Source organism: Suricata suricatta, chromosome 10, assembly GCF_006229205.1.
Source record: "Suricata suricatta isolate VVHF042 chromosome 10, meerkat_22Aug2017_6uvM2_HiC, whole genome shotgun sequence".
NCBI lineage: Eukaryota > Metazoa > Chordata > Mammalia > Carnivora > Herpestidae > Suricata > Suricata suricatta.
In genome coordinates this window covers 103388511-103411207 of record NC_043709.1, presented here as the reverse complement: position 1 = coordinate 103411207, position 22697 = coordinate 103388511, and the positions used below count along the sequence as shown (strand labels likewise).

The following is a 22697-nucleotide window of genomic DNA, read 5'->3' as shown; positions in this document are numbered from 1 at the left end:
AAGAAAGAGGACTTATGTCCTTTCCTCTTAAAATGGGGTTGGTCTTGGGTGACTGTTTTGACCAATGAAGTACAGCAGAAATGACAGACAGCACGTGACTTCTAAAACTAGGTAAAAAAAATGCAATGCAAGCCCTGTGGCTGCCATGTGGCGAGGAAGCCCAAACTAGCCTCATGGAGAGACCACATGCAGAGAGAGAGACTCCCAGCCAGTCCCCAGCTGCTCCAGTCGCCATCTGACTGCAACTGTATGTGAGATCCCAAGAAATTCCTGACCCATAGAAACTGTGGGAGACAGCAAAGTGTTTGCTGCTATAAGCCACTTCGATTTGGGGTGATTCATTATATAGTATTTGATATCTGGGAAAAGGAGCTGTGTATGACAGGGTTTGGCAAGGTCGGGTAGAGAGACACTGTCAGGAAGGAAACCTGGGTAGAAACCAGTGAAATCCAGAGTATCTGCACTTCTTTGGTTTAAAGGCTACTAGAGCCTTCGAGACTGCCCCAAGACACAATGCATACTTGGTGGGTACTTTTCAGTCCGATCAGCTTGATGCCTCACCCTAGAATCCTATAAAGTTTACCCAGGATCAGCTCAGCCTGGGACCAGACCTGAATGCCCCAGAACAGTGTGTGACCTTGAGATTTGTCACCTGGTCAGGTGCCTCAGGATCAAGCAGCAGAGAATGGGGTGACAGTGTGGGGCAGCGTGCCTGACATATGGATGCCACATCAGTTTCCCAGAGACTGTGGCTGGAGCAAGCAGACCAGTTGAATGCATGTCACCGCCAAGCTTCTCCACAATGACCGTCCTCTCTGCTCTGTATACAGAGGCTCTTCAAGGGAAACTGTTGGGCCCAAAACAAACTGCCTTGTGGAGCCCCTTCCCTCTCCTTGCTGCAACTCACTAGTGTTCAGATGAACGCTTGGGACCTCTCCTGGCCTCCCCTCCCCACTCTTATCTTGGATTGATCCTTCTGTGTTAGACCTTCAAGATAACTTTTGCTCCCAGAGTGACCTGCTATCTAGACTCTATCACCTCCACCACTATCCCCGTCTCCCCACAGGAGATAAGCAATAACCTAGCTTAGCCAGAAAGAATGCAGACAGACTCTGTCCTAGACACAAGCTCTAACAACCTCATTGGTCTCCTGCATCTAGCCTTGCCTGACATTAGCCCTACCCTGAGCTTTTGTGTTATATTACTTAAGTAACTAGGTGCTAACTCAAAGTGGGTCTCTATCCTTTAAAACCAAAAAAGACCTGACCAATATGCTTGTTCAATACTACAAAATTTGTACCTGTCTGGGATGTCATTTCTGCTGAATTTTAAAATCTTGTCCTTTCCATCATCACACCAGTGACAGACAACTTTCTACTCTTATGCCAACTGATTGACATGACTGCCCAAAAGACTATACCTAAAGGATTCAGAGACTTCTCTGACTACAAAGGAAAGTATATCATGATAGATTAGTGATGTCTGCCATGGGTACAAAATGTAAGGAATGGTATCGCAGATGCCACAAATTTACCACCCCTGTTATGATCCCAAGATGAGCACATCAGGTCTTCTTTAGTACCAGCTGGTCTACAGCCTTCTTGTCCCAACAGTTGCCTCCTGCACTATTGCCATATGGTCCTTATAGCATTAGAGTGCCATCCCAGTCCCCAGGGCCTGGAAAATTACCTCTTTGCTATACTCAATTCATTGTTATATTCTCAACATGACACTGACTCCTGCCTCCCTGTATATTCCACTCACCCTCCTCCTTTCCTCTGCTCCAGCTGCTCCAGACAGCTGCTGCACCCCGAGGGGTAAAGTATTTTAACTGGAATGTCAGGATCATGGAAAACTCAATACTTTCTATGACAAGTCTTCTCTCTCATACACCTTGCCACTGTCCTCCCTACACTCACTGTGTGGATCGTAGGCATAAAGCAAGGAAGGCCCCCAATAAGGCTGAGCCTTCACTTGCTTATAATACTCCAGAGGAAAAAATTAGAAGAGAGGATTTGAATTAATAAAGGCACTCAAAGCCTGAGAGCTGAAAGCATTCGTATCTCCACTTAACACATAAGAAAACAAAGGAGCGTGTGACTCATTGAAGGTCACAAAGTGAGACAATGAGAAATTTCAGCAGCACGCACAGCACTCATAGTTAACTGCTAGACTATACTCCGCCTCCTCAGAACTCACACATGCACCCCGCGGGCATACACACGTGTGTGCTCACCACCATGGCCATGAGCACAGCACACATATCCTAGTGGGCTTGTGGGCCTCGATGGCATTTCTTTTTTTTTTTTAATGTTTATTTATTTACTTTGAGAAAGAGAAATAGTAAGTGATCAGGGGAGGGACAGAGAGAGAGGGAGACAGAATCCCACGCAGGCTCCACATTGTCAGCACAGAGCCTGATGTAGGACTCCAACCCATAAACCATGAGATCATGACCTGAGCCGAAATCAAGAGTTGGGCACTTAATGAACTGAGCCACCAGGGGCCCTGAAGGGGCTGCATTTCTGACCTAAGAACATCCTTTATGTTTGGTATGATCTTCACAGGAAGGATTCTACAACATGATCAGCCCCTTCAGAAACCCTTGGGGCGCCTCTGGGATGAATGAAAGGGTAAAGTATCCCTTTTTCTATCAGCTGTGTTGGGAGTGACCAGTAAGCAATGGCCCGATCTCATGTCTTATTGGGTTCACCAGTGCTGGAATTCTAATGTTATCCATTTCATCTGTGGTATATAATTTTTCCTTACCAGACTCCCTGCTCGGCATTGACAACACTTAATGGACTCTACTTTAGTTCCTCAACTAACTTCTCTTCCCTCACATGCATAAAAGCAGCCATGTCTCCACCACTGTCAGTCTCTCCAGATGCCAATTCTCTTCTCACAAGCCCTCAGCACCTCACACCTTCCCGCATATTACTGTCTTCAAACTCTAATCTTTGTACTCACTCCTAAGCACTGTCTTAATCCTCCTCTCTTCTACCACTTGCCAGTTCCAAAAGCCAAGCAATCCTAGAGTTTTTAGACAATACTTGGGAAGAAGGCAGGAAGCACTAGCATGAGAACACATCCACTGCCTCAGAAAGGCTGCGTGTGGTGTATGTCCTATGCACCCTGAGCTGTTGACATTGAGAGCAAGATGACCATGGCTCCAGAGAGCCAATACATGGTTTTGAAAGCCACGTCTTGGCAGGCTCACTTCTGAGCCACCCTGCATCATGGGTGACCTTATTTATATTCCCAGAGCACAAGGACCTCTCTGGAGCACACCATCTGGAGAAAGCACATACGAATAAGTCCATGGGGAAAAATGGAATGTCAACCTCTCCCTCGCCAAAGAACAACAACAAAAAAAACCCCAAAAAAACAAAAAACAGCCTTCATTATTTCGATCCTGGAAGCACTGAGCATTGTTACAGCCATGAGACATGACTAACGGCACTGCTACAGTAAACACAGAGCCACACGCAGGTGAGACAGGTAAGGCCCCACAGGGCTGGTCTCCATGAAAGCTGTGCTCCAAGGCTCAGCTTAGCCTCCTCTCCTCCAAGCAGTTTTCCCCCCATCCACTGGATGGCTCCCTCCCCAAATCAAAGGCTCTGTTAGCATCTCCAGGTCCCACTCAATAAGGGGCACAACTATCCAAGAATCCCAGGAATAGAAAATCACCATCTTGGGCTCCACGTTTTTGAGCCCAGAACAGTGCCATGGAGGAAGGGCAAGTAGCATTGTGTCCCTGATGGCTTTTGTTAGCACGAAATAACCACCCAATGCAGAGAGACCAATTTTCAAATTATAAAGCTGATTCAAAGCTCTGTCTACTGGCTGCCAGCTGAAAAGATGCCACCATTTAAGTCTGCTCTGGCTCCTGCCTTACTAAACTATTTGTACTGATGTTCTCGCCCCTGAACGAGCCCCAGAGCAGACCAGGCCACATACCACAGGTGGGTGCCCACAACAGTGACCTCTCCCCCTCACATATAAGAAAATGATTCCCAATTGTCAAATGGCCCAGCTCCCCTGACTTCAGACAGCAGCTCCCTCCTCTGCACACAGAGTTGCTGCTTCTCCCAGGGACCAGAACCAGGGCAAGACCCCTGAGCAAACTGTCCAGCCATGTGTCATTCTGCTCTGCAAGGTCCAAGTAAAGAGTCAAAGGCAGAAAGCAGTGGCTTATGGTTCCTTACTACCCCATGAGTGAGACATGAAGAGGGGAACCCGGAAGGTGTTCAGTGATGAAAAAGTTGATTTTTTTTCCTTTAATCAAACTCCATCCATGCACCTGATCCCAGGCCTTACTGCAAAAGATGCTCAATATCTATTTGCTAACAACTAGACTATGATGATGTCATGATAAAGATGAAGGCAGATAACAGGGTAACATTAGAAATTGCTGCAATCAGCCCATCTATGCCCTAAAGCATGGGCTTATTCAGGCTCTCCCCCTTACTTCTTGGATGGGGTTGTGGGGGAGATTTCTGAAAGAAGAGGTTGTGAGCAATGACTTCCACTTCCCACACCACCCCCTCGTCCAGGCCTCCGTCCATTTCTTGCCCAGAATGCTGCAGTAGACCCCTGATATTTATCTCTCCTTTCTTGCCTGTCCCCAATCCAAGTTCCATGCAGCAGCTGGAGTGACCTTTTAAAAATATAAATCATAAATCAGGTTCCTGTCATTCTCCTACATGAATCTCTTCAAACTCTGGACTCTTTGCCATGACTTAGGAAGCCCACATAGGCTGGCCCTGGCCATTTCTCTCATCTCATTCCCCTCTCAGCCTGGTCCAATGCAGTGTTGACATACTGGCCTCATTTCACTCTTCACAAATGATCACTTCTTATATGTCACAGCACCTTTATACATACTTAGAACATTCCCTCTGCTTTTGGCTTGGTAATTCCTTCTCACACTTCAGGTTTGGGCTTAAATTCCTTCTCAAAGCCCCCAACCCCAATCCTCCAATTTAAATAAGCAGAGTTTAAACACTGGCTGCCAATGAGCTCCTCATCCCCCTGCCTCCCTACACCTTTAAAGAAAGATGCCCAAACCCCCGGCACCATAAAGAGATCCCCAGTTAGCCTTGTGTGTGGAAAAAAGTACAGTGCTGAAGATGTGCTTCGACAGCACGACTTCCCTATGAGCCCTAGTACTTTCATCCATGCACAGAGGAAGTCACCACTAATGCCCAGACTGAATACACAACTACAACCCAGATTGATTTACAGAGAGCAAGAAGCAGCAGTTCACATGTGGCAGGGAGAGAACTGGAAATGCATTTCCTCCTAGAGTCTTGACCGTCCTCTCATTTAGCAATCTCTACAGTACAAAGGAGATGCTTTCTCTCAGGCCAGGGTGTCACCAGAGATCTTCACAGAAGCCCATTTACCTCTTGCTGTCTGTCATCTCACTGTGGTGACCAGGGGCCTACATTCTCTTTAAGAGTGTAGCAGGCAACCTGAAACAGAAACCGTGCTTTCTCTGCCCATTAAAGGCCAAAGAACTAGAAAGTGGAAGGCCATTAATCTTCTCTATCTAGAGTGTTACAGAGATAGCTGGGAAACTCAAACGGGTAGATACTGTCTCCCAGTCTTAGAAGATACCCAAGGACCTGTCCATCTTAAGCCCAGGCGTGCTCATGCAGAAAAGGGTCAGCTCTGTCTCAGCCCCATTCAGCAGATGGGGTAGACTGCTGGATTGACTAAACTCAGCAACCTCCCTCTACTGCCTGTCCTGTCCTGTGGAGGCAAAAGAGCTAATAACTATAATTTCCAACCTCCCCTGTAGCTGGACTTCCTGATGTGACTATGGGGTTTGACCAACTCAAGAAGTGAATTGAAACTAAGTCTGGTGGGGAGAGCATCTATTTCACTGCGACAGGACCAGAAAGGCTAGGGCAATGGTTTTCTGATGCCTGAAATATGGATAAGGTGCTGTGATCCTGGAGCCAGCTCTTTGCACAGTGGCTTCCAGATTCCCCAGCTTCCTAATGATACCAGAGCCTCAGTCCTTTTGGTGGGCCAGTTCTGCAGTGTTGTCCTGGGAGTCATTCCTAGAGGCCCAACTTACAGCCTGCTCTCCCAACCTTTCCAATTACTCTGTAAGCTCTTAAATTCCTGTATTAAGTATGTTTCCTCTTAAAATGGCTACAGCAGTGTCTGTTGTAGGGCTGACCCCTGACTGAGACATACAGTCTACAGCCTCACTGCATAATAGAAGATCTACAATGATGAAAATGTTCTGTTAACTCTGGGATGTTCAATATGGTAGCTACCAGTCATCGTTGACTATTAAGCACTTGAAATGTAGCAAGTGCAATACAGAACTACACTGTAAATTTTATGTCATTTCAATTAATTTACATTTTTTTAAAATATTTATTTATTTTTGAGAGACAGAGAGAGACAGATCATGAGCAAAGGAGGGGCAGAGAAAGAGGGACACACAGAATCAGAAGCAGGCTCCAGGCTCTGAGCTGTCAGCACAGAGCCAGACACAAGGCTTGAACCCACAAACTGTGAGATCATGACCTGAGCCGAAGTTGGATGCTCAACTAACTGAGCCACGCAGGCGCCCCTCATTTCAATTACATTTAAACAGCCACATATGGCTAGTGGCTACCATATTGGACAGCACGGTCCTATATTAAAAGGAAATCATAATGGAAAGAGTATAATTTGTGAAGAAACTTTTTTTTAAAGGCAATCAAGGGGTGACTAGATGGCTTAGTTGGTTAAACGTCCGATTTTAGCTCAGGTCATGATCTCACAGTTTGTGAGTTCAAGCCCTGCTATCAGCACAGAGCCTGGAGCCTGATTCAGATTCTGTGTCTCCTTCTCTCTCTGCCCTCTCCCCACTTGTAATCTGTCTCTCTCAGTCTCTCTAATATAAATAAATGTAAAAAAAATTTCTTTAAAGCAATCAAGAACTGATTCAGATGCTGATAGGTGGGTGGATTTTCTGATCAGGAAACAATCACCCTATGCAAAAAGACATGTTTGCAAAGCCTAAGTTTGAGTCTGAGACCCAACTAACAATATTTTTTTAAAAAGTCATTTTTCAGTGGCTAACACTCTTGACAAATAAATGAAAGACTAATTATCCCAGTAGGCAGATGGGGAAGCAGATATCTCCCCCCAACCTAAATAAAATCCTAAGAGAGCCCCAGGACATCCCAGCTGAAATGGAACCCTCTCCTCAGAACGAGCACCCAAAGGATCTTCTAAGCATGTCACAGCTGCCACCTATATCTCTCACATGAGCCATTTCCACACTATTTTCAATAGTATTGTCTTACACCCTTCCCTCACCCTTCTACAAACACAGTTCCTGAGAGATGGGGATGCTCAGAACAGGCCCATGACCACAGTAATCAAACCTGCTCCAAAACAAAGAAAGGGACCCAAGGACATCTATGGCCATCTCCTTGACTAAACCAATCAGATTCTGCCTTAAAGAAAAGCATCACTTTCCTATTACATATCCCACTCCTCTCTAATGGCCAGGGCAAAGGCAAAAAACCTGGAGCATTTCAGGAGTCCAAGCCAACTGAAAAAGTGGTAAAGCTACCACGCCTTCTCAGGATCCAGCAAACTAAATCTTTCCTCCATTCTTCAGAGGGCAGCTAGTCAAAAGGAGAGAAATACAAGAAAAGGAATTCTAGTGTGGACTGCCATGGAAGCAAACTAGCCTCCATCTACAGAGGAGTCTGCCAACATTATCTTGGCTAGAGGACACTAATCATAAAGCCATTTCCCTCTTGTTACTCAAGGTCATACTGACATCAGAGAGCAGGTGAAGAAAAACAGGAGAAAACAAACTGACAAATACACACCCTAAACCACACTCCTCCAACCAAAGATAGTAAACTGCAATAGTAATAAAAACATTTCTTCCACTTATTTCCAAGCAGGGAGAGGAGGGAAATCTCAACCTCTTACTATTTGAACTAAGGCACCTATCACCACCTGGTGATGGCAAACCTAAATTACAGGACCTAGTTGAGGTTCAATGAGAGCTTATCAAAAGTCAGCATTTCAGGTTTTTCAGAGTTCCTGAAAAGTAGCCACTGTAGTGAAAAAAATAGATCCAGCCCTGAGTAAGGTCAGATACCAGCTAGAAAACCAGAAAAGCCTTCCCTCTGTTTGTAGATATCTGTTTGTAGCGAGACACAACAATGAAAAGAGCAACACTGGTTCACGGCTCCAGCTACTGAATGGCTGAGAGTGGCCACTCTCTAATACATGCGCCCTTCTCATATTCTTCCAGGGATTCATAAGCTCCTTATGGGCAGGGAACCAGCTTTTGTGGCCTCAGTAACCTTGGCAGGATGGTTCTCACCTACTAGGTGCTCAAAACAGAGCTCCTGTAAAGGAAAGCAATCAAGAACTGATTCAGATGCTGATAGATGGGTGGACTTTCTGATCAGGAAATAACCATCCTATGCAAAAAGATATGTTTGCAAAGCCTAAGTCTGAGTCTGAGACCCAACAAACAATATTTTTTTAAAAAGTCATCTTTCAGTGGCTTTCTTGACAAGTGAATGAAAGACTAATTATCCCAATTGGTAGATGAGGAAGCTAACATCTCCTCCCAACCTAAGTAAGATCCTAAGCATTTTTATTCCTGTGTTTATTTCATATATTAGGTGAATATTTGTTTCTAATCTTCCATCAGAAGGGAGGCCCCAAGAGACAGGCACCTTTGTCTGTTTTGTTCACTACTATGTTCTCCAGAGTCCAGAAAGAACAGCCAGGAGCACAGTGTGTGTTCAATAAAGATATGTCAAATGAAAGAGGGAATAAAAGTGTAATTGTCCCATTACATTTTCTTCCCATGACATGTTTAATTACTTCAACTTCTGGGCCCAATATATAGAGGGTTTTGCTGCTTTGGTCCCATTTTATTGGTAGGAAAACAGAGATACAGAGTGACTGCACTTCTCCTAGTCATCAGAAGTACAAGAGAAGAGGTAGTGCCATCTTGGGAGGACATTTTTTAGCGTATTCAGTGGCCCTAACCTCCTTCCTTCTCACCACCTGGGAGGATGGGGTAACAGGAAGACTCTCTTGGCTAATACTCATCTGCCCACGTATTTCACCCACAGAACTGGTCAAAGCACCTTTGGGAACCAGAAGTAATTCCTCTGACTCCATCCATGCCTATGAATGTCCAGCCACACTGCCATAGTGGAATGACATATAGTCCCTGCAACAGGGGTCTTGCTGAGGCTCAGAGCTCCTAGACTCAGACCCTCCACGAGAGGTTCTGTTTTGCAGGAGAGGCCTCATTGTGTCTGGAGCCTCTTCAGCCCTGAGGGGAGCAGAGGAAGCTAAACTCCAGAATCCTGCCCAGGCTTCTTTCACTTCACCAGCAGGAAGCATGGGCTGATCACCCTTGTAGGGAAAGCAATTTAGTACTCCTAATGAGGGTCTTTAAGGAATTCAATCATTGGACTACCCTTCTCAGAAGCTAAACTAAAGGACTAATCAGAGACTCCAGCAAAACAGTGTATCTGGGTATTTACCCCAGTGTAAATTATACCAACACCAAATTGAAAATCACCTATAAGCCCATCACAGGGGGGCGGGTTACATAAATTCCATATCCACGTGATAGAATTTTAGAAGTCCGGGCACCTGGGTGGCTCAGTCGGTTAAGCATCCAGCTTCATCTCAGGTCATGATCTCATGGTTCATGGGTTTGAGCCCCACATCAGGCTCTGTGCTTACAAGCTAGCTCAGAGCCTGGAGCCTGCTTCAGATTCTGTTTCTCCCTCTCTCTCTCTGACCCTCCCCTGTTCTATCTCTCTCTGTCTCTCAAAAATAAATAAAAAAACATTAAAAAATGTTAAATAAAAAAAGAATTTTATTATCCATAAAAATTGTTTTGAAAAATAACATAGAAAAAATTTCACATGATATTAAGTAACAGAAACAGGGCCCAAAAATGTATGTACCATAAGACACCAATTTTTAAAAAGACTTTTTCTCATAAAAGAAAGACTAGAAAAAAATATATAGAAATATTCTTAGCAGTTCAACTATAATTTTTTTTTAAAGTTGCCTTTCTAGATCAAGAGAAAGACAAAAATGATTTAAGATCTCTATTTTATTTACTAAACTTGAAAGGAATACACACTTATTGTTAAAAAAAAAAAAAGAAAAAGTCCAACAATTTTAAAGTGTATATATTAGAAACTCCCCTACTTATGTGTCTATCTAGATTTTGTCTTATAAATGGCTAGAATAAAAATTTGTAAGAATGGAAGGAAGAAAGGGAGGAAAAGAAAGGAAGGAAGGAAGGAAAAGAAAGGAGGGAAGGAAGGAAAAGGAAGGAAGGAAGGAAAGAAGGAAGGAAGGAAAAAAGGAAGGAAGGAAGAAGGCAAAGGAAGGAATACTACTAGTGGTCATCTCTAGGTGGCCACGCTTATTTGCTGAGAGGCACTTCAGCCTAGAACTCAGGGCCATGGACTCGGAAACCAGGCAGGCTGAATACAAATTCTAGCTCTGCTAGTCACTAGCTGTGTGGCAAGAACAATCACCTCACTTCTCTGTAGTTGAGATTGCTTCTTTGTAAAATAAAATGAAAATGATAATATTACCTATCACACAGCATTGTTAAGATGATCAAATGAGTTAATAATTGTAAAACTCTCAGAATAGTGCTGAGAGTAAGAAACTTATAAGTACTAGCTCTTTTTGAAATTATTATATTTTCCAAATTTGGTATAGTAAATAACTCTTTAGCAATCAGAAAGAAAAAAGTTATGGTTTCAGCTTTATTATGTACTTTCAAAATTACTGTAGCCAAACCAGTATCAGATTTTGGTTCAGGGGCCAACATATCCAATCTGGAGGGTGGGGTAGGGTTAGGAGAGGCTGTGCACATAGACCCCACCTGGGAAAACAGGCCGCCCACCTTCCTAGCCTGCCTGGAGCCTCTTCCTCCCAGTCCCCAGCACTGAGGAAAATACAAGCATCTGCTTGCAGCCGCAAAGGAACGAGAAGTACCATAAAAACTGAGCACGCCTCTCTGTGTAGCCCTCTGCTCCCTCAAACCTAAGCTCTGGACAAAGGATAATCGCACCCTGTGTCTCCAGCTGCCACTCTCTGTAAACAAAAGTATCTAGGTTCAGGGCAAAGTGAAATGGTTGACTTGAAAATTAGCCATGATACATATATGGGTAAGATGCTCTTTTCTTTCTTACCTTGATTTATAACAACAATTCCATTAAATATCAACTCGGCTTCGTGAGGTATGAATAATTATGTGTACACACAGAGAGGGCACAAGGACCCAGAGCCAGGACACCTGGGTTCAGGTCTGAGGGGTGCCATCCATATGAGCACAAGCCCTTCAAAGAAGCTGGAACAGAGTTAGACACTGGAGAGAGGGAGTGGCTTTCCTCCAGCAGGAGCACAACCCCGTAGCATGGAACCAAGTCCCTGATCCCATGACTGTCTCTCCCACCACCAGCCACACTGCCCAGTACCAAGTGATGCACACTTTTCAGTTTACTCATCTGTAAAATAGAGATAATAATACCTTCCTCACAGGACAATCATAAAGACTAAATGAGATTAGGTTTATGAATGTACTACCCACATATAAAGATACTTAATAAGAATCATTCCACAGATGCCCACATGCAAAGCCTCGGGGCACCAAGAAGAATACCTCATTTCCAATGAAGTAAAATAAAACGGGAAAGCTGTTTCATGAAAAAAAAATAGTTTTCCCAAAAGCACCCCCCTACACACATTAAACAACCACCTCTCAAAAACTGCTATATCTCACACACAAATTAATAATGTCAATTTGTAAAAAAGTGAATCCATCCAGAGAACTCAGAATACAGAGGATTCCAAAGATCCTTGAAAACAGCGCTCCATTTTCCAAGGATCCTCTATTAGTGGGAGGCTCTGAAATTCTCCTTCCATTACCTGATGGGATTGCACTGTGGTGGGGAGGGGATCACTGCACATATTTACACATGAAAAACATCATACACATAAACACACCCATACATGGCCCATTTGTCCTCCTCCTGCTGTCTCTAATTCTCGTTAAGGTGGGACAAAAGAAACACATTAGCTAATTCCTCTACACTCACAGGCTATTTAATAACGATGCTTTGTATAAAGTATAATGCTTCTTTCATTTAGAAAAGTCAAAGCCATTTATCTCATTAATCCCCACAAAACCTCTGCCAGACAGCAGGCAGACAAGAAGGTGGACAGCAATGAAAAAATAAGCAAGTCCCCCTGAGCCTGTTGTTCCTTGGTTAATATTAAGCTTCAAATAGATATGAGGCCATCTTGACTCCTTCCCGAGTTTGGTGAGAGAAGAACCAGACCAGAAGTCAAGAGAGCTGAATTCCAGTCTCAGTTTCATTACCCATTTGTCCTGTGCACTCAAGACAAACCACTTTCCTTCTTTGGCTCTCAATTTCCTCCTCTTTAGAAGGAGAAGGCTCAGCCAAACACCATAAGAGGTCAGGATCCTAGCTCAGACACTCAGGCCTAGAACTCTTTGGTCAGGGCATCTCACGGCCCCTATTTCTCCTCCCTACACAGTCTAATTCCTACCAAGTTTCTCAGCACCCAGCTCTCCTCCCACAGACCTCAAAGACATGTGCTGAGAAAGTCAGCCTGACCTCAGCTCTCTCTGCTCACCGGCTGGGCTCCCGGCCAGACAGGTGGCCTGACAAAGGTGTGCTTGGCCTAAGAGGCTGCCTCCAATTTGTCTGTGCTCACAGGGCAAGGTCAACCTAAGGGGCTACTCAGCTAGGAAGAACAACAGAGAGAATATGACCCTCCAGCCCTTGTTTCTTTCCTGATTTATTATTCCAAGGTTTCTCCAAGAATCCTGGTGCCTCAGTAAGTTTACATGGAAGTCCTCAAAGCCAGAGAGAGCCCTCCATCTCCAATAGGATAGTATGATCAAAAAAATGAGAAGGGGTGCTTGGGTGGCTCAGTCGGTTGAGCACCCCACTCTTGATTTCAGTTCAGGTCATAATCTCATGGTTTGTGCTGACAGCCCAGAGCCTGCTTAGGATTCTCTCACCCTCTTTCTCTGACCCTCCCCCACTCAAAATAAACAAACATTAAAATTTTTTTAAATTGTTTTAATGTTTATTTATTTTTGAGAGAGAGAGAGAGAGAGAGAGAGAGAGAGAGAGAGAGAGCACAAGCAGGGGAGGGGCAGACAGAGAGGGAGACACAGAATCTGAATCAGACTCCAGGCTCTTAGCTGTCAGCACAGAGCCTGATGCAGGGCTTGCACTCATGAACTGTGAGATCATGACCTGAGCTGAAGTCAGACGCTTAACCTACTGAGCCACCCAGGGTACCCCTAAAAAATTTTTAATTAGAAAATAACAAGTGTTGGCAAAGACGTGGAGAAAGTACAACCATTGGGCACTGCTGGCTAGAAATGTAAAATGGTACAACTATGGAAAACAGCATGCAGGTTCCTCAAAATATTAAACACAGAATTACCACACAGTCCAGCAATTCCACTTCTGAGTATATGCCCAGAACTGAAATCAGGGACTCAAGCAGATACTGTATACCGAAGTTCACAGTAGCATTATTCACAATAGCCAAAAGTTGGAAAAGGCTCAAATGCCAATCAATAGATGAAGGGTAAACAAAATGTGATTTACACATTCAATGGACTACTATTCAGTCTTAAAAATGAAAAAAATTTTCTGACACATGCTACAAAATGGATGAACCTTGAAAACATTATGCTAAGTGAAGTAAGCCCATCATAAAATAAATACTGTATGATTTCACTTCTATGAGGTCCCTAGAGGAGTCTTATCCATAGAGACAGAAAGTGGATTGGTGGTTGCCAGGGCCTGGGGGCAGAAGGGTGAGGGGAGTTAGTGCTTAATGGGTATGGAGTTTCATCAGGAAGATGACAGAACGCTAGAGAAGGATGGTGGTAACAACAGCACAATGATGTGAATGTATTTAATGTCACAAAACTATGTACTAAAAAAACATTAAGATGGTAAACTTTATGTAAGTTTTACATAATACAAAAATATTTAATTTAATTTTTTATAAAAACCAGAGAGGGAGGAGTGCTGGACCTGAAGCACTTGAGGAACATTCCAAGAGGAAAGAGATCTAGGAAGTCGGGGCCTGCCTTCTCAGGAACAGAGCACTGAAAGGTGAAGCCATCTGGAATGTATGCCACGTGAGCCATCCTTCAGGAAGGACTGGGTAGGGTGCATGCACGCCAGTCCAGAGAGAGGTGTGTGGTGGGATGAGTCTCTATCCCTACACATGCGCCTCCCTGCACAGCCTTCTGCTCCGGCCCTCAGCACATGACATAGGCCCAGAAAAGGATGCAAAGAGTTTCGTCATAAATTGTTTCATATTATCAAATAAATCACACATGCACATACACAAACATGCCTTCACAACTGAGTGAAACCAGACTCATGTCCAAATACCTCTACAGTATTCTGAAGTGCCACTAAATATAAGGCGTTAGACCTTAGGCTGGTAGAGATGGGTAATCAGAACATCAGATCAATCCCTGGATTGCCACAGTTTCAGTCTTGTCCACAAACTTTCCTCTGGGCACCTGGAGTATCTCCAAAGCAGGCTGTGACTTGTTCATCTCTGTAGCTCTGGTGCCTAGCCCAGAGCCTGACACACATCAGGTACAAAAAGAAGTGTTTGCTGAGGAATGTGATTTCTACTCAGCGTCTGATAGTTTGAGGTGAGGGGACAAATGACATTATTCCCACTGCTAATGATAAAACCAAGGCAGAGAAAAACAAATGGACCTCATCCAACAAGACCCAGACTAGGACTGACTTAGCCACCCCTAAGCCCTCTAATTTGTCTGGCATCTCAAATCCATGCTCTTTCCTCAGAGACTCTTGCAATCAAGAACCAAACGCTTGATCTCTCTCCCTCCATGTGTGTGTATGTGTGTGTGTGTGTGTTTCCTCTCCTTTTTTTAATTAAAGAAATTTTTTAAGTTTATTTATTTTGAGAAACAGACAGAGAGAGTAAGCAGGGAAGGGCAGTGGGAGGGAGGGAGAGGGAGAGAGAGAGAGAGAGACTGTCAGTGTGGAGTCTGCTACAGGGCTTGATCTCACAAACCATGAGCCTCCCAAGAGTCGGAGACTTAACCAGCTAAGCCCCTCCTCTCCTTCTTGTGCCCAAAGCTGCCTTTTCTCCTCTTTCTGCATGGCTTTTTCTGAACCTTCCAGACCAGTAGTACCTGACCCTTCCTGGCCTCTCTCCTCCATCTTTTCCTCCTTGGAGGACTGAGGAAACATCTGACAAGGGTCATCCTTGTGTGTGGCAGAGAGTCAGAGCAAGCTTCCCAGTGTGGGCCAAGGACACCTCTAGTGCTGCCCACATCCTTTCCCAGCCTTCAGGGCACCAAAGGATTGGGTCTAAATGGAACAGGCAGGGAAAGTTGGGAAAGTCTATTGTTAAAAACCCAAATGTAGTTGGCAGAGGTCAACATCACCTCCATTCTTCATCTCAGAATGGAGTTACGATTCAACAGAGCAGAAACCAGGGCTGTAAAAATTCTGTAAAACTCTATAATCTCTATGCCTTTGTCACCCTGTTTACATGACTCTCTCCCAACTATGTCCCCACAGTAATTAGAAGGGTTATAACCTCTAAGACAAAGTGAATCTAGTGCTGGCCCATGAAGACAGCAAGGAAGGAGTGAGAAAGAAAAGTATGGGATCTGTACATACTGAGTTTTAGGGACAGGCAAGGGAACTGAGGGAATGGTGACAGCTAGAAGAGAAAGCAGCAGAGTCTAGTAGTTAAAAGCAAAGATCAGGGCACCTGGGTAGCTTAGTCAGTTTAGCGTCCAGCTTCAGCTCAGGTCATGATCTCACGGTTCGTGGGTTCAAGCCCCACATCAGGCTCTGTGCTGACAGCTAGCTCAGAGCCTGGAGCCTGCTTCGGATTCTGTGTCTCCCTCTCTCTCTGACCCTCCTCTGCTCATACTGCCTCTCTTTGTCTCTCAAAAATAATAAAAAACATTAATAAAAAAATTTTTAATAAATAAAAGCAAACATCAAAAAACATGTGAGACCCAAGTTCATACTCTGTATAGCCACTTACAAGCCCCGGGGGCCTGGCCAACTTATTTAATATCTCTGAGACTCAGGCACCTCTAAACTGTTTCAAGGATTTTAAAACATTTACAAGCACTTGGCATGGGATAGCCATATATGAAGTTCTCGGTGAACAGTGGGCATTAATTGGTATTGCTTTTATTGTTGATGTTGTTATTAAAGTAATCTGGACCCCTGAGGCCTGCAGCAATGAAGGAGAGGCGTGGAGAGGCCCTGGCTTCAGACGGGCGATCAGGTTCAGCACCACAAAGGCCTTTGTGGCACCTCAACATAGACCCTGCCCAGGGTATCAGCAGTTCACAACCCTCCACATTTCTACTAAAGCACACACAGCCCCAGCCTATCTCACTTCCTGATCAGCTCCCCTTGGGTCAAGAAGACCAAGGACTAGGGCTGGACACATGGGTCTCCTCCTCCCTCCCCCACTAAGGAGCCATGTGACTCTGGTCAAATTCATCTCCCTGTGTTCAGCCACCTCATCACTAAAATAAAGGACTTTATCAGATGATAGCTAAGGTCTTTCATATATAATTTTTTTAGTACTCACTGATTCTAGAATTCACATGATGGTGGCAGAAGAGTATGTCATGAGGAACGTGCTGGCAAAAGAAATAGGCTTCCTAGATGGATGCACAGTGCCCCCACTCCACTCCTGAATTCCCCCCTTTAATGCTGATAATGCTGAAAACTACCCCCCTAATAGGGCAGCCACTTAAATAGGGCTGCCATCCCCCACCAGAGTCTGAACAACATGGACTAGGACTGCTGTGACTCCTTGTGAGCAGGACTCGCAACGTTTGCACTGCACACTGCCCAGCTTCTGAGACACCTGTTGACTAAGCTGTTCTTCCTGGTGCTCCCTGATACACTCAGGTTTGGGAGCAGGACGCTGCTGGAACCACAGTTACCTGCTCATTAGCTCCCCATGTACATCTGGCTTATTTGGCAGCCTTCCCATATTTGGTTTTCCCAATCTGTGAAAGGGAGCTAATAGCAACTAGCTACTGACGGATAAGAGCATAGATGTGGAACTTAGATTCAGAAGCATCTTTCTAAAGATCAGTCACCTAGTTTTCATCGAGATAGAGAAGGTTATTGGGGCAAATGGGGCATTTGCCTCAGTATGCTCTGTGTACTCAGCGCTCCACTAAAAGGCCCTATAATATAAAACACGCATGAACTAAACATAGCTTTGCTACTGGGTGGTCCTCTGGCAACCTGCAACTACAGACACTGTTTGCGGAGCACCACTGTTTGCCTTTTATAAAGAAAGGCAGTTTTCTTTATAAAACTATGGGCTTAGGACTCCACTCAGGAGAGCACATATTTGGTCTAACCTCCCAGTTGAGCCAAGAAGTTATGGAGCCACCACTCACTGACCCCAAATCATCAGCACACAATTGTGTAGAGGCATCAGCGATAGGAGAAGAAAGAGCAGCTGCTGCCTGCCAAGAATAAGGGTCCAGGATGGGGTGCCTGTGTGGCTCAGTTGGTTAGGCATCCAGCTTCGGCTCAGGTCATGATCTCAAGGTTCGTGGGTTCGAGCCCCACGTCGGGCTCTGTGCTGACAGCTCAGAACCTGGGGTCTGCTTCAGATTCTGTATCTCTCTCTCTCTCTCTCTCTCTGACCCTCCCCTGCTCACACTCTCTCTCTCTGTCTCTCAAAAATAAATAAAAAATAAGTAAAAAAATAAATTGAAGAATAAGGGTCCAGGAAAGCAAGTTCCCTATAAGACCACACGTTCACCCTCGAGCACAAATGTGCAAACATATGTGTGTCTCCAGTGAGTGACCTGCAGGCACAGAGCACCACCACTGTCCTCCGTGCTGTCCTTAGCCTTTGCCACTGCTTTCCTTGTATCTCCATCAAGTATGTGTGTGGCTTCTGTCCTTGTGCAGACATAACCCAGCGAGCACAGCCCCTGTCTCATTCCACTCTGTAGCCCCCACAGTGCCGGCACAGGGTAAGTGGTTGGGAACAACTGGGTGTGTGCGCTGCACAGGGGCAGGCACTGTGGGGAGACCCAGACACGTGAGCTACGCTCCCTGCCTCAACGAGCCACCAGCCTCCCTGGGTTGCACATTCACCCACACAGACGGGCACATAGACACCCACCCACACACACTCTCCAGTAACATCTACCCAGCCAGGGACCTTGCTCTTTCAGAGTCTGCAACTAAATTTGGATGTGAAACCGAAGCAGCCAAGGCGAGACTGGCCCGAAGGTTAGCTCCAGGCAGCTTAGCTTTCTAAAGTGCTTGGTTCGCCTCTGCCAGAGCATGTGGTTTTGAGCTGTCACCCTCTCCAGACTGCGGCTCAGGGTTTCAGTTAACTGAGACGCCCCTCCCTCCTCCTCACCCATGGCTCCCATACTCCACTCCTGAGTGGGGAACAGTTTCAGGGGAAGGAACGAGGCCAGAGTTACAAAGCGTCAAGGTACAAAGAAGAGTTTTGGAATGAGACACATCTCAGTGTGAGCCTCAACTCTCCCCAGCCAAAAAGCTGGCTGATCTCTGCTAAGTTAGCCTAACCTCTTTAATCCTCAGGTTGCTTATCAGTAAAACAGGAATAATATTAGAAGGATAAATGGGATTCATTAACTCCAGTGTATGCTTACCAGAGGTTAACTATTTAGAGCCAACACAATACCTTGAGTCATCAAGGCTAAAGAACGGTGTGAGACCCAAGGAGTTATGCCCTACTTCCCCAGCCCCTGGAGAATGCCAGTTCTCCGGCAACTTCTCTCAGCGCACTCCAGAGCACAGTTGGACCACCCATCTCAGAGAGAACAAACAACTCCTAGTGATGTCTTGCCCTCAATGCCACACTCTGGCAAGAGTCTCTCACACTTCCTTGAATGCAACAGCCCAGACCAGTCACCACACAGATGGGGTTACACAACATCTGAGCCTCTGGGAGACACAGCTTCCATCTGGCTGGCAGCTTACAAATATTTGACCTTATCAGGCTTGAATTGGAAAAGAAGGATAATTGAAGTCTCACATGAAATTACTGGGCAAGTTATGTATGACCCAATCAGGCTTACAGGGCATGTACCAATTTCATTGGTTTGTTCCAAGGATACTTTATATGGGGACTGGAGAAAAGGGGCAGGCAACAAAGCTGAGCCCTGCACCCTTCATTTCTGCTATGCTTGTCCTCCTTTAATTGCTACCAAGCAGCCATTTTCACAAAGCCTCACAAACCTGTCCTTTTCTACCCCTGCAGGACAGCCTTGGTCTTTCCACAAGCTGATGGGGCAACGCAATGTGAGGAAACGAAAGGAGAAACGAGAGCTGGGTGTGGAAGGGGGGCAAGCTCAGCCACAGCAAAGCTGGGAGTGTCCCAGACACCATCTGGCCCCAACACCCCCTCTCAGAGGTAAGGACACTCAGGCCCAGAGATAGCAAACCCACATGCCCTAAGGTTCCACCGCCAGGTCAAGGTCAACTCAAAACTTAAGCCCATGCCTCAAGATTCCTACACGCTGTTTCTACTAACCCGGGCCAAGGTTGAAGCTGGAAGGCACATAATGAGAAGTTAGCCTATGAAAACTGCTCAAACCACCGCCCTTTACATGGCAGAGGCCCATTGTGTAGGCTGAATAATGCCCCCTTCCATGCCCTAATCCTTGGAAACTGAATATTACCTTACATAGTAAAAGAAATGTTGCAGGTATGATTAAGCTGATTTTGAGTTGGGGAGATTATCCAGGATTATCCAGGTGGGCCCAAAATAATCACAAGAGTCCTTCTAAAAGAGAGGCAGGGGAGGAGAAAGAGGAAGGTCTATACAGCTGGCTCTGAAGATGGAGGAGGGGACCTCCAGCAGCTGGAAAAGGCAAGGAAATAAATTCTTCCCCTAGAGCCTCCAAAAGGAATATGGTAACGCAGATGCACTGTAGACTTCTGACCCCCAGAACTGTGTTTTTTAAGCTGCTGAGTTCATGGTAATTTGTTACAGCAGTAACAGGAAACTAATACCGTAAGTGCTACATCTGGGTGAAACCATGGCAACTTGAACGCAGCAGGGAGAGGGCAGAGTTAGGCAGTCTTGGATATTTGGCTAATGGTGATGAGTAAGCTGTACATCTGGGACTTCCAGTGAGCAAAGTCCTTGCTGCCCTCAGCCTGCCAGGCCCTTAGGCCAGTGCCAGATATCTGGGGCAGGGGCAGGATGGTACGAGTAGAAGAGAAACAAAAGTGTCTAAGAGTTTATTTAAAAAATGGGTAAAGAGGGCACTTGGGTGGCTCAGTCAGTTAAGTGCCCAACTCTTGATTTCAGCTCAGGTCATGATCTCATGGTTCATGAGTTCAAGCCCCATGTCAGGCTCCATGCTGACAGTGCAAAGATTGCTTGAGATTATCTCTCCCTCTCTCTCTGTCCCTTCCCTGCTCATGCATACTCTTTCTAAATATACAAATAAATACCTTTTTAAAAAATGGGTAAAGGACTTGCATAGATATTTCTCCAAAGAAGATATACAGATGGCCAATAAGTATTTGAAAGATGCTCAATTAATAATCAAAAAAAGGCAAATCAAAACCACAATGAGATATCACCTAACACCCAGCATGGCTACTGTCAAAAGTAAAACAGAACAGGGACACCTGGGTGGCTCAGTCGGTTAAGTTTCCAACTTTGGCTCAGGGCATGATCTCATGGTCCCTGAGGGCAAGCCCCTCATCAGGCTCTATGCTGACAGCTCAGAGCCTGAAACCTGCTTCAGATTCTGTGTCTCCCTCCCTCTTTCTGCCCCTCCCTGCTCACACTCTGTCTCTCTCTCTCAAAAATAAACAAACATTAAAAACAAAAAGTTTAAAAAAATAAAATAGAAAACAATTAAGTGTCGGGAAGGATGTGGAGAAACTGGAATCCTTGTGCACTGTTGGTGATAATGTAAAATGGTGCCAACTACTACGAAAAACAGCATACAGGTTGCTCAAAAAGTTAAAAATAGAATCACCATATGGTCCAGCAACTCTACTTCTGGACCCAATTCTACCCAAATGAATTGAAAGCAGGTCTGGAAGAAGTATTTGTACACCCATGGTCATAGTAGAGTTAGTCACAATAGCCACAACGGGGGAGCCACACAAATGTCCAGACAGATGAACAGATGAGCAAAATGTGATATAGACATGCAATGGAATATTATTCAGTCATAAAAAGGAAGGAAATCCTGTCATATGCTACAACATGAAAGAGCCTTGAGTACATTATGCTAAGTGAAACAAGTCAGTCACACACAAAAGACAAATACCACATAATTCCACTTATACAAAGTATCCAAAATAGTCAAATTCATAAAACAAAATAGAATGGTGGTTGCCAGGGACTGGAGGAAAAGGGAAAAGGGAATTGTTAAATGGGTACAGAGTTTTCCATTTTTCAAGATGAAAAAGTTCTGGAGACCTATTTTCACAAAAATGTGAATATACGTAACACTACTGCATTGTTTACTTAAAAGTGGCTAAGATGGTAAATTTTATGTTATTTTTTTTACCACAATAAAATAAATTAAAAATAATTAAAAGTCTCTGAGTGTGTACAACACAGCAAATATGATGGTTCTCATTACTTGTGCCGTTACTCCTGCACTCACTTACATATTTGTCTCCCCCAGATCGTGAGCTCACTGAGGACAGGAGTCAAATCCTGTTACTCTGAGTACCTCACACAGCACCCAGTGTTGTGCTTTACACATAAGAGGTGCTTAATGAACATTTGTTGAGTTTAATTTTTCAAAAGTATAGTCTTAGCTCCTGCAAATGTATCCTATTCTTCCAAAGTGGTGCTTATTATACTGCAGCCAAGTATATTAGGCCAAGTACCAAGGAGACAGGGAAGAATGGATCAGGGCTTATGGAAAAGGCCCAGACTATAAGTAAACAAATATAGTTATTTTCTATATGCTCACATGATATCATTTCTCTACACCATGCCCCAGCCTTCCTCATGTGGCATTAAACAGGTAAATAACCAAGAACATAAAATCAGAGGTAAAAGCAGAATGATTCACAGAGCACCTGGGTGGCTCAGTCGGTTAAGCGTCCAACTTCAGCTCAGGTCATGATCTCATAGCTCGTGAGTTCAAGCCCCACGTCGGGCTCTGTGCTGATGGCTCAGAGCCTGGAGCCTGCTTCCAATTCTGTGTCTCCCTCTTTCTCTCTCTCTGAAGCTCCCCTGCTCGTGCTGTCTGTCTGTCTCTCTCTCTCTCTCAAAAATAAATAAAAACATTTAATTTTTTTTAATTTTTTTCTGTTTTTTATTTAGTTTTGAGAGACAGAGAGAGACAGCATGAGCAGGGGAGCACCAGAGAGGGAGGGAGACACAGAATTGGAAGCAGGTTCCAGGCTCTGAGCTAGTAGTCAGCACAGAGCCCGACGCAGGGCCTGAACCCACAAACCATGAGATCATGACCTGAGCTGAAGTTGGACGCTTAACCGACTGAGCCACCCAGGTGCCCCTAAAAAACTTTTTTTTTAAAGCAGAATGATTCACTGGGAATAGGGACCAGCTTTAATTTGGTTAGACTATAA

General features: G+C 44.8%; 1 protein-coding gene across 1 annotated transcript in view; it reads right to left on the bottom strand.

Annotated features, from left to right (window-relative positions):
- CACNA1C (calcium voltage-gated channel subunit alpha1 C) overlaps positions 1-22697 on the bottom strand; it is a 721004-nt gene that overhangs the window by 582087 nt on the left and 116220 nt on the right. The gene's annotated exons all lie outside the window — the stretch shown is intronic.